General features: G+C 34.9%; 1 long non-coding RNA gene across 3 annotated transcripts in view; it reads left to right on the top strand.

Annotated features, from left to right (window-relative positions):
- Nucleotides 1-9,808, top strand: part of LOC125274142 — a 62,121-nt gene extending 52,313 nt beyond the window's left edge. For 2 of the 3 annotated variants that reach the window (XR_007186191.1, XR_007186189.1), the window contains exon 4: nt 9,492-9,808. This is a non-coding gene — a long non-coding RNA (uncharacterized LOC125274142). Of the gene's footprint in view, nt 1-992; nt 1,162-9,491 lie in introns of those variants that run through there. The other variant, XR_007186190.1, reaches the window with a different exon arrangement.
- The last annotated feature ends 2,984 nt before the right edge of the window (nt 9,809-12,792 follow it).

Here is a 12,792-nt window from a genome sequence, read left to right on the forward strand (position 1 = left end):
CTGAAACTGAAATAAACCTAATAAAAACCACAAAAATGGCAAACTTAAAAGAAAAACTGAACATATTAAAAGCTCATTCAAAATGTTAATTTTAATACATCAGATACACCAGTTGCATCAACAAATGCTGCTCAAGCTTAATAATATAAAAATAATACTAAAATAACACTAGAGAAAAAATACATTTGAATTAAAGACTTTGAGTAAAAACGATGATGAAAAACACTTTTAAGAGCAAAGAGTGTACAAATACTTTTTGAGTCCCACCTGCCAGTCAGGAATCAAGTCGATCTGGCACAAGTTTTCCTCCTAATGACCCTCCCAAAAACACAAGAGAAGAGGCCGGGACCCTCGACCCCATGCACCGCACTGAATTATTGAACGTATCGTGGAGTCTCTGGAACGACTGCTGTCCACACAATGAATTACAATGTGAATCCTGCTCTAATTATGACTCTTTCAGATGGCTGATGGGGGAAAATTGAACCTGAATATTTCATAATCTGCATCTCCTCTTCAAATGAGAAATCATTTTGGAATCGCATGCTAATTTTTGTCACTGCCCTGAGTTCCCAATAACAGTAATTGGAAAAGTCTCTGAAGGAGTCGCTCATCACAGCCTGAAATGATTAGCGCTAATGTAAACTATACCGTAAACCTCGACTTTATACCAGCTGTTGTCATTTCCTGCTTCATAACTGAATTGAAATTTATGAATATAGACCTCATTATTTTGTGAAGACAATAAAAGTTAATATTTTGAAATTGACAAATGCCTATTACATATTTAGTAGTACTTTAATCATCTACATTAACAACTCTGTCTTGGATGAATCTGTCGGTACATTCTCAATGCATTTAGTATTTAGATAAGCTTCCAAATCTGTATGATTGTCAATGTAATGTGCTTGGATTCTTGTTTTGTCAGACCAGTGAAGTTATCTCTTAAATGTGTTTACTCTCCCCTGTGTGTTGTTCTGTTTGTCTGCCAGTGAGATGTCTGTGTGTGTGATGAGAGCGAGAGGTTACAGTTAAGGTCACAGTTAATGCTCAAGGGACACCACAAATAAACCAACTGGAGCAAGAACAAGGTTCATGTCTAAATTTTACATGTTGTGGAATGTCAAAGCCATGAATTAATAAAGATCAGATAAAACCCTTTGTGTGTCCAGCTTCCCAAGTGCACGCATGTGTGTGTAAGTCACTCAGTCTTTTAACCCCAGTCAGAGATGTCAGAGCTCCTCGAGGTAAACCAGAAGGAAGTGATGGAGAGTGAGAGAAACAAAGGGTGCATTTCAATCAGCTCACTAACTCGTGAATGAGTATATGGTGTGCACGAATCCGGGCACTGGTAAAGACCTGTGTTGTAGAATGTCACTGCTGGTATTAATCAACAACAGGCAGGAACTATATCTTTTTGATATTATTTGATATGCTGTGTAAACACATTATTCTTCTACATATCCTTACAAAATTTAAGATGAGTATTATTAACAAATGTTAACTATATGTGTTCACTACCTGTCTATCCATGTGTGTTTATGCTGAAAACAAAAAAAAACTGTTTGTCTTTTCAAAATGTCTATTGCGCATCATTATATTATATATATATATATGAGTTGGCTTGTGTGTTTTAGGTTTCACGCTTCAGAAATGTGACATAATTTCCGGTAAGGGAGCATAGTGAGCACCAATACTCCCTGGTTTTTGTGGTGCATTGTGAGATTTTTCAGGGAGCGATCGTTCCAATGCACTGGGAGGATTTTGTGATTGAGTCCTTAAAATGGCCGACTCCCTGTTAAGTGCCCTGACTACTGAACTAGGGATCTGATTGAGACGCACCCATAGTAGAGCTGTAGGAAAACAGCAGCAAGGTCAGAGGGACATGATACCAGTAATCTTTTAAAAGTCTAGTTTAAAATATATTAAATAACAGTTCATTATGCATTTGAAATCTTTATTTTTAAGGTTCTAACTACAGGGTATCCGCGGGTCCTTAAAAAGTCTTAAAAAGTCTTAAATATATTTTTCCTAATAAAAGGCCTTAAAAAGTCTTAAAATGTCTTAAATTCAGATTGGATAGGTCTTAAATATTTTTCGTTGCAATGCCGCAAAAATGTTTTATGGATGTTTTGTTTTCTAATACACCTCCGACTGAATGGTCCAGCGCTGCGCGGCGCCATCTGCAGGACAAAGCTCAGCAAAGATGTAGGAATATCTGATCTGTACACGGATACACATTTTTAAATAAATATGCTGTAGCAGAGCTACTGCAAGTGAATTTCAGTGCTGGAAATCCATATATCCTTTGCTGAAACAAACTCGACATGGAGAGCGCAGCTCATGGTTTCTTAGTAACGGCAGACGCTACCGCAGCGCCCGAGCGCTTTGGAAAGGAGAAAGCGGCGCCGACGCGTTTTCCATGCGTTTTTAGACGCGACATATGAACGGTCCCTAAAAGAGTTCAAATGGGTCAACGCACCAAATGCGAGTAGAATCAGCGCTGAAACGCGTTCGGTAACTTTTTTTATGAATGGTGGTGAGAATTTAATATATAATTTGCAACGGCTGTGATGTAATTATATAAATAATAGTCTGACGCGCTGCATGCTTGCTGTAACAGTGGTGTTTTCATTTTCGATTAACTGTAAATGCTCCTTTGTTTGTGACGTTTAAATTTGCATTTGGGAACGCAATATTCGTCATTTGAATCGTTTTTAATTCTGTTGTTTACAAAGAGAAGTTTCAGTGTCACATGATTCTACGGAAATGCTGATTTGCTGCTCAAGAAACATTCACTATTTATATTATCAATGTTAAAATGCAGTTTTACTGCTTAAAATTGTTGTGGGAATCCAATTTAAACATTTGTGGTAAGATTTAAAAAATAGAAAAATTAATATTTTAATTCGTCATACTTTAAAGTGATAAAGTGAGTGAAGAGTGAAGACATTTAAAATGTTACAGAATATTTCTATTTAATAAATACTTAAATAATATATTTGATAAATACATGTAATATAATTTCAAATAAATGCTGTTCATTGAACTTCCTATTTTTCAAAGAAAACTAACAAATATCACCATTTGGACAAAAATATGAAGCAGCACAACTGTTTTCAACATTGATAATAATCAGAAATGTTTATTGAGCATCAAATCAAATTGTAATGATTTCTGAAGGATCATGTGACACTGAAGACTGGAGTAATGATCACAGGAATAAATTACATTTTATAAAATATAAACTTTTTTTTTATTTGTAAGAATATTTCACAATGTTGCCGTTTTTACTGTATTTTTGATCAAATAAATGCAGCCCTGGTGAGCAGAAGGGACTTATTTTAAAATCAATAATTGTTTCCAAACATTTTGCAGGTACTTTAATAATAACAATTCTATTAAGACATTTAATATATGTATTAATGTACATTTTATATATATATATATATATATATATATATATATATATATATATATAATGTGTGTGTGTTTCCATCGCAGGTTTGGTCTTAAATTTCATGGAAGGTGGTATTAAAAAGGTCTTAAAAAGTCTTAAATTTAACTTGTTCATATCTGCAGATACCCTGTAACTACTAAGTGGTGTAACCATTCAGTACAATTTATAGTATACATGTACAACAGATCTTTCTGGTTCTCGAATCTGATTGGCTAAGAGCAGTGCGATACTCCCCCAGTATCCGCACTGGAACCGTTTCACTGTTTGTATCACTCTGCTTGCGGCGACTGTCAAAAATACTGTTGTTTTGTCACAAAATGTAGTTTTAAGTGTTTTTTTTAGGTGAGAATGTAGTTATTTAGACCTCAAATATGTGACGTACATAAACATACACTGTAAAAAATGACCGTGATTTTAACAGTAAAGGACTGTAAAAATGCTGCGGTGAAAAACTGTTAATTGGTTTACAGAAAGTTTCCGTACTATATACGGTGAATAACTGTAATAGATCTAACAGTACATTTAATGTAATTTTACAGTAAAAAAACGTTAAATTCACAGTTTTTGGAAATGAAAAATAACAATTCATTGTAAAATTTACAGTGAAAAAATTTAAATTGACATTCCCACAATTCCCTGCGTGACACTTCACATTTGATATATTTTCGTTGAAATAACTGTTTCTTCTTAGTTTTTCTCATTTTTTTTCTAATCAGTTATGTACATTAGGGTTTTATGTTACATCTAATGTTGTTAAATTAATGTTTATTGCATTTTTAAAATTTCATGCATGTTACCATGATGGTGTTTAGTGTGTGTGTGAATGACACTGTGTGCACCTTCTATGTTAGTGTTGTCCTTCTCAGCTTGTGGAAAATCTGCTTGTGATGAACTTTGATCCATCATGTGACTTTTATCACCACTGTGTTTGGTGACTCAGTGTATTATAAAGGTACAAAACAGATATTAGTACTTCATTAGGTTGGTAAATTAACATTATATCAGTTAATGAAATACGTTATTTTACCGTAAATTTTACTGGAATTTTTTTTACAGTATAGCGCCTATTTTACAATTCTTAAAATGTAATTTCTATTAAGGCTGAATTTTCAGCAGAAATTTCAGCAAAATTAATTTCTTTAAAAAAAAATTAAAGAACCAAGAAATCAAAATCTGATCCGAAGAACCCATAATGAAACAAGAACCATTTTAATTTTAAAACAACCATGAAATCATTTTTTTTTTTTTTTTTTTAAATTGTACCTTTTCCAAATGTTAAATGAGCCAGAATTTCTCCTTTTTTGGCTTGTCCCATTCTCAGAATTTTAAAACGTCCCCTCTAAAAATAATCACCTAACACTTTTTTGACTTGATTGGACATTTAGCTAACATTTTTTCTCCAAAAAGTGTGATGCGATTTGTGATAAACGTTTTAACATGGATGAAACTAATACTTTGAAGACTCTGCAACCAAAAAAGCCACTAATTGAAGATTCACTCTAATATATAGTCCAGAAGCCATGTCTGCTGGCCTCACTGAAGCTCCGCTGCGGTCTAGAAGCCTAGAGTGAAAAATGGTTCTTGATAAGAAGAGGACTGGTTGTTGGAGCAGAGCACACACTCATTCACCATTCTCCCATCGACCTCTCCTCTCCTTCACCATGCAAATCAGACAGGAACAAATGTCCTGACTCAGTAGGGACCCTCGACCCGAAGTGTTTAACTCCACAGCCTCCCATCTCACTCATTCCCGTCTCTTTGATGTTCTTTAAATGAGCTTTCCAACTCCACTTCAATTTTACAAGGCCATTATGGGGAGATATAATGTGAGGGTTAAATATATCGGGGCAGACATTATGTGAAAATAATTAGTGCTGATGAATAATGCACTAATTCAGCTGATGAGGGATGGTTAGCAGAGTAATGGAGTGAGGGGAAGGCGGCGGCTTGACAAATGAAATTAAAATATTTAAACACTGCTTTATGATATTACGGGAGAGATCTCATCATCATCATCATCGAATCCCTCTCACCTCCGGCACGGAGCACACGGCTATTACGGCTGACGGCTCTATTCGAGTGACATGCTCACGGTAATGTGACGTCCATAAGTCACACGGCCCATTCGTCAACGTGAACACAGACGACATCAGAGCAAGGACAAAAGCATGTGAAGACTCATGCACACAATCACATGTATTTTCTAAACACCCTGCTGAGACCTGAAATGCACGAAAAGACTAGCACAAGTCAGTTGACTTTATACATTCCAATTATAGTGATTTTTCTGGGTGATATAGCTATATCAGATACCAATAAAAGTGAAGTGTGTAATTCCATTATTGGCACTGGATTGAAAAATAATGACTTACAGAAAGTTTCAAACACTTTATGGTGTGGGGTTGTTTTTCAGGGGTTGGGCTTGGCCCCTTAGTTCCAGTGAAAGGAACTCTTAATGCTTCAGCATACCAAGACATTTTGGACAATTTCATGCTCCCAACTTTGTGGGAACAGTTTGGGGATGGCCCCTTCCTGTTCCAACATGACTGTGCACCAGTGCACAAAGCAAGGTCCAAAAAGACATGGATGAGTGAGTTTGGTGTGGAGGAACTTAACTGCACAGAGTCCTGACCTCAACCCGATAGAACACCTTTGGGATGAATTAGAGCGGAGACTGTGAGCCAGGCCTTCTCGTCCAACATCACTGCCTGACCTCACAAATGCGCTTCTATAAGAATGGTCAAAAATTCCCATAAACACACTCCTAAACCTTGTGGGAAAAACTTGCCATAAAAGTTGAAGCTGTTATAGCTGCAAAGGGTGGGCCAACTCCATATTAAACCCTACGGATTAAGAATGGGACATAATTAAAGTTCATGTGCACGTAAAGGCAGTAAAATAGTGTGTGTTAGGGAGATGAGGAATGTTGTTAATCCTTAACCTAACCCCTAAAATCTGGTTGATGGGAAAGGATGTTGATATAGGAATATATCCTGCTTGACAAAATCACTTTTTTTTTTTAAATAAATGTAAGTAAAAAGATATATAAATAATAAGGGGGTAAAAATAGGGTAAAATATATGGGGGTAAAAGACACATATGAACTCCAATATGTTCCAATATATTCTCATAGTTGAAAGTCTGATATCCAGGGCCAAAAAAAAATATTTACCACTTTTTAGTGGTATTTGCTAAATCAGTCATCCCTTTTAATATTAAAGGGATAGTTCACCCAAAAATGAAAATTATGTCGTTTATTACTCACCCTCATGTCGTTCCACACCCATAAGATCTTCGTTCATCTTCAGAACAAAAATTAAGATATTTTTGATGAAATCCGATGGCTCAGTGAGGCCTGCATTGCCAGGAAGACAATTAACACTTTCAGATGCACAGAAAGGTACTAAAAACATATTTAAAACAGTTCATCTGAGTACAGTGATTCAACCTTAATATTATTACGCAATGAGAATACTTTTTGTGTGCCAACAATATCTAGTAATGGCCGATTTGAAAACACGGCTTCGGAGCTTTACGAATCTGTTTCGAATCAGTGGTTCAGAAAGTCATGTGATTTCAGTAAACGAGGCTTCGTTACATCATAAGTATTTCGAAATTTCAATGGTTCACTTGACTTTGGCAGTTTGATTCGCGATCCGAACCACTGATTCGAAACAAAAGATTTGTAAAGCTTCGAAGCTTCATGAAGCAGTGTTTTCAAATCGGCCATCACTAGATATTGTTGAAAAGGCATTATTTTGTTTTTATTGGTGCACAAAAAGTATTCTCGTCATTTAATAATATTAAGGTTGAACCACTGTACTTGACATGAGGGTGAGTAATTAATGACAGAATTTTCATTTTTGGGTGAACTAACCCTTTAAGGCCTGTTCACACCTAGGATGATATCTAACTATTTAACTAAAGATATAGTTCTAAAAATCTTTTGAAATTTAAAAGAATAGCAGAGTCCACACTACAACAAACGGTAACGGTACAGAGTAACAATATCGCTGGAATCATGTTCAAAAATGATATTTTTTTCCAGCTGATGAACAACAAAAACACTGACAACCAATCAGAATGCATCCCGCTTTAAAGAGCTCAAGCATTTAAAGCGGCATACGTCAGAACATGGCATATGTTAAAGCAGGTAATGACTATATGTTAAGATATTTTAGAAATAGAAATAGTATTTCCCCTCAGGGATAACTAAAGTATATCTATCTACCGTGGATCGTGATAGAAGTGAATACATGACGTTAGATATCTTCCTCTGTGCCTCTTTAAATACTCATCCGTCTCTGTATTGGGTATCAAAGAGTCAGCCACTCGTTTCCTACACAAGACCAGAGTTATTTACGACGGGGTGGCGAAGAGCGACACGGCCCACCTCATTCCCCTCGTTACGATCACATTTTACACCCATCATCTGACAATGAAGTGGCTGCACAATAAATCCCTGCTTCACTGCCATTTCCCAGTAAATTGCCTGTATAGAATCAATATGGCGGACGAGGCTGCCGTGTCCAGATAAATGACAGAGTATCGATAGATGGAGGAGAACAGAAGAGTCTGACAGATGCAGGAGAGAGAGAGAGTGTGTGTGTTAATGGTACAGACAGATTCACTAAAGTACAATGAACAACACTACTGAAGAAAGTAAAAAAAAAAAAAAAAAGTCTCTGAGGGAAGTCTATGTCACACTTCAAGGGTTAGTTCACCCAAAAATGAAAATTCTGTCATTTATTACTTACCCTCATGCCGTTCCACACCTGTAAGACCTTCATTAATCTTCAGAACACAAATTAAGATATTTTAGTTGAAATCCGATAATGACACTTCCTCTCTCAAGATCCATAAAGGTACTAAAAACATATTTAAATCGGTTCATGTGAGTACAGTGGTTCAATATTAATATTATAAAGCGACGAGAATATTTTTGGAGCGCCAAAAAAACAAAATAATGACTTATTTAGTGATGGCCGATTTCAAAACAATGCTTCATGAAGCATCGGAGCACAAATGAATCAGTGTGTCGAATCATGATTCAGATCGTGTCAAACTTCCAACGGCTGAAATCACGTGACTTTGGCGCTCCGAACAGCAGATTCGACACACTGATTCATCAGTGCTCCGAAGCTTCCTGAAGCAGTGTTTTGAAATCGGCCATCACTAAATAAGTCGTTATTTAGGTTTTTTTGGCGCTCCAAAAATATTCTCGTCGCTTTATAATATTAATATTGAACCACTGTACTCACATGAACTGATTTAAGTATGTTTTTAGTACCTTTATGGATCTTGAGAGAGGAAGTGTCCATTGCTCCCTATGATGGCCTGACGGAGCTATCGGATTTCAACTAAAATATCTTCATTTGCGTTCTGAAGATTAATGAAGGTCTTACGGGTGTGGAACGGCATGAGGGTAAGTAATAAATGACAGAATTTTCATTTTTGGGTGAACTAACCCTTTCATACAGCACATATGCTATTTAAAAGTGTAAACTGTGTTTAAGGACTTGGCACTTAATCTGGACTGAAGGACCCTGGACTATTGCTCTATTGTTATTGTGTCAATGATGACAAATGTTGTTACTGTTTTTCCCTCTTTTTTCAAGCATTTAATAAAAAACTTTAAAAGTGTAGGAGGTTCATCTGATCAAAAATGACAGTAAAGACATTGATATAGTCACAAACGATTGCTAGCCTATTTTAAATGTTGTTCTTTTGAATTTTCTATTCATTAAAAAATCTTAAAAAATGGTTTCCACAAAAATATGAACTTTTTAACACTGATAATAAAAAAAATGTTCCTTGAGCAAATCAGTATATTACAATGATTTCTGAAAATAATAATCTACATTTTACAATATATTCAAATATAAAACAGTTAAATTGTTAAAATTCACAATATTGCTGTTTTTACTGTATTTGTGATCAAATTAATGCAGTCTTGGTGAGCAGAAGAGACTTCTTTCTGAAACTTACTGACCACAAACTCTTTGACAATATTCTTTAATTTGATCAACAGGATGAAAATGTCCAAAAGGATGAAGACAGGAAGTGATGCTGCAAACAATCCTGCGCCAATGATGAACGGGATGCCTGAAATTATAAAAAAGGAAAAATCTTCAGTTTCAAATCATGTGATAGAAATGTAATTTTTGTATTTATATCAGTTTTATACTCTGGAGTTTTTTGTATCATTTTCTATAGGTATTGATTTAATATTTCTAAAAATGTGAAGTGGTTCAACCATGTTTTCCATCATATTTATCAAGAAGATCTTTCCTAACAATTTCCTGTTTTCAACACAAAAGTTTTCATACATTAATATTTGAAAACAAACCACTCCATTGCTTTTTATGAAATAATAATGAAAGATTATGCCAATCTACTTAATAAAGTTTATTTTTCCAGAATCCTAGCCTTTTAGTTATTTTTTACAAATATTAAAATAAATGTCAATTCATAAATTGATAATGTTCATCATAGAGGATTTGTTTTCTGTATGAGCTGGATTGTTGTAAAATCCATTTAACTAACAAGAGCCAGTTCCTTAATGACACCATCCTACAGGAAGTGACATCAGTTTGGAGAAAAAACAACAGAACAAACATCAGTAAGTATTAGCAATGGATTTGACCAATTGTCAAGTTGTTTCTGTTTGATCAAATATTACAAATAAAAAAATGATACTATCAATATTTCAAAAGATGGTAAAAACTATATATTACTTTATATTATTAACTTGCTTGTGTAAGCTAATTAAGCAATGGCTAATGGCTCTTTATGTCCAAAGAATGTTATTTATGGAAATACTTCCACTTAAATTACAACACAACCATATACATTTTTAAAACATTATAGTTCAAAAGCTGCTACAGAACAGGATTGGCCCACAACAAACATTTTTACGGTATGTTCAAAAGTTCACCAGGTCTCCTTTACTTCTTGAACGACTCAAACTGCACTAATCATTGTAATCACAACTGCACTAAACTGTATCAAACCAATTTCCATTCAGTTAGAATGAATGTAATCAAGTGCCAATGTCTGGTACCAATATGGCTTCCGGCACCTCCAGATATATGAGCGTTGTAGTCTGATAATCTTAATATCTGCAAGATATGGTTGGCCGTATATTAGAATGAACAATTGCGGTCTATGTGAAGTCAGAAAGAATCATTACTGGCCTTGAGCTGACTTTACACTGAAGCTGATATTTCTGAGAGGGAGAGACAGAGAAAAAGACGAGGACGGAGGCAGAGAGACGGGGGAAGCATTGTCTCAGCTGGCACTTTTTATTAAGCTCATATTTTGCGACTGTCATTGGCGCTGCATTTGACTTGTAAAACAGACCTAATTACAGGCCCCAAATATGCGATTCCCACATCAAACGGTAAGCTACAGTAACGGCCTCCTCTGTCCTGGCTCTCCTCTCGCTCCCGTGCCTCCTGCTGCACTAAAGCCTCTGATTATGAGAGAAACATTAAATGGGAATTACTGCAAAACAATTTACCCTTAATGTAGCAGTCATATCTGCACAGGGACAGGAAAAACGACTCAAATATAGTCGGATTAATAATACATGCTTTAATTAAACAGCTTGAAGGTGCGTATAACAGGGACAGGAGACGAAAAGATTGAATCTCCACGTGGCGGATCTGAACGGATGACTCGCGGTGAGTAAATATGCACCCATGAGCAGTCAAAGAAATGAAGATAATGTACAAGATGTTAGAGAGAGTTATAAAGGTCAGTACATTCATGATCAGAAAGACATGATGAAGCATCTGAGATGGTGCATGGTGATTATATATCCATGATGAGAAATTATAAATATACAGGGACTGACCTGCTATTCTTTTGTATCATGGAGTAAAACAGAATAAATTAAGAAATATTAATATGTGTTCTAAATTTTTCGCAAGAATTTACTATGTTATCCATAGGGAGTGGTAAATATTTGCTCTCATAGTGATCTGATTCTTAACTAAATCTGACATGTTATAACCATTCAGTTTGGTTGGAATTGATTCAATTTCAATTATTTTGGTACAGTTCATAATAATCTTCAAATAAATGCAGAAAACAACTGTAACGGAAAGGACTAGAATGGAAATGTAAAGTTGGTGGATTTTATGGAAAAAAATAAAATAAAATTTTGACCCACAAATTTAAAGGCTAGAGGAAAAAAACTACCTTCAAAAAAGAATAGAAAAATGATAAAAAAAAACGTTATAATATTCACATTTTGTGAAAAAATAAATGGTTTAAAAAAAGTTAAAAATACAGTTTTATATGTTAACGAAGTATTAAAGGGTTAGTTCACCCAAAAATGAAAATTATGTCATTTATTACTCATGTCGTTCCACGCCCATAAGACCTTCGTTCATCTTCGGAACACAAATTAAGATATTTTTTGATAAAATCCGATGGCTCAGTGAGGCCTGCGTTGCCAGCAATACAATTTACTCTTTCAGATGCCCAGAAAGCTACTAAAGACGTGTTTAAAACAGTTCATGTGACTACAGTGGTTCAACCTTAATGTTATGAAGCGACAAGAAAAAAAAAAACGACTTCATTCAACAATGATGGCCGATTTCAAAACACTGCTTCATGAAGCTTCGAAACTTTACGAATGTTTTGTTTCGAATAAGTGGATCGGAGCATGTATCAAACTGCTAAAGTCATGCCCCCCAGTGGTGAACCATTGACATTTCTAATCACTTGTGACGTAACGAAGCCTCATTTACTGAAATCATGTGACTTCGGCATTTTGATACACACTCAGAGCCACTGATTTAGGGCTGCAATGATTAATCGCGATTAATCGTTTGCAAAATAAAAGTCTGTGTTTACGTAATATATATGTTTGTGTTCTGTGTATAATAATTATGTATATATAAATACACACACATACAGGTATAAAGTTTAGAAATATATGCATGTATTATTAATATATATATTTATATATATTTTATATTACATATAAACCTAAATATTTTATATATAAATGTAACATTTTTCTTAAATATATACATGAATGTGTGTGTATTTATATATACATAATTATTATACACAGAACACACACATATATATTATGTAAACACAGACTTTTATTTTGCAAACGATTAATCGCTGCAGCCCTACACTGATTCGAAACAAAAGATTCGTAAAGCTTCGAAGCTTCATGAAGCAGTGTTTTGAAATTACCCATCACTAGATATTGTTGAATAAAGTCATTATTTTGTTTTTTTGGCACACTATTATTCTCGTCGCTTCATAACATTAAGGTTGAACCACTGTAGTCACATGAACTGTTTTAA

This window comes from Megalobrama amblycephala, linkage group LG8, assembly GCF_018812025.1.
Source record: "Megalobrama amblycephala isolate DHTTF-2021 linkage group LG8, ASM1881202v1, whole genome shotgun sequence".
In the NCBI taxonomy this organism is placed as follows: domain Eukaryota; kingdom Metazoa; phylum Chordata; class Actinopteri; order Cypriniformes; family Xenocyprididae; genus Megalobrama; species Megalobrama amblycephala.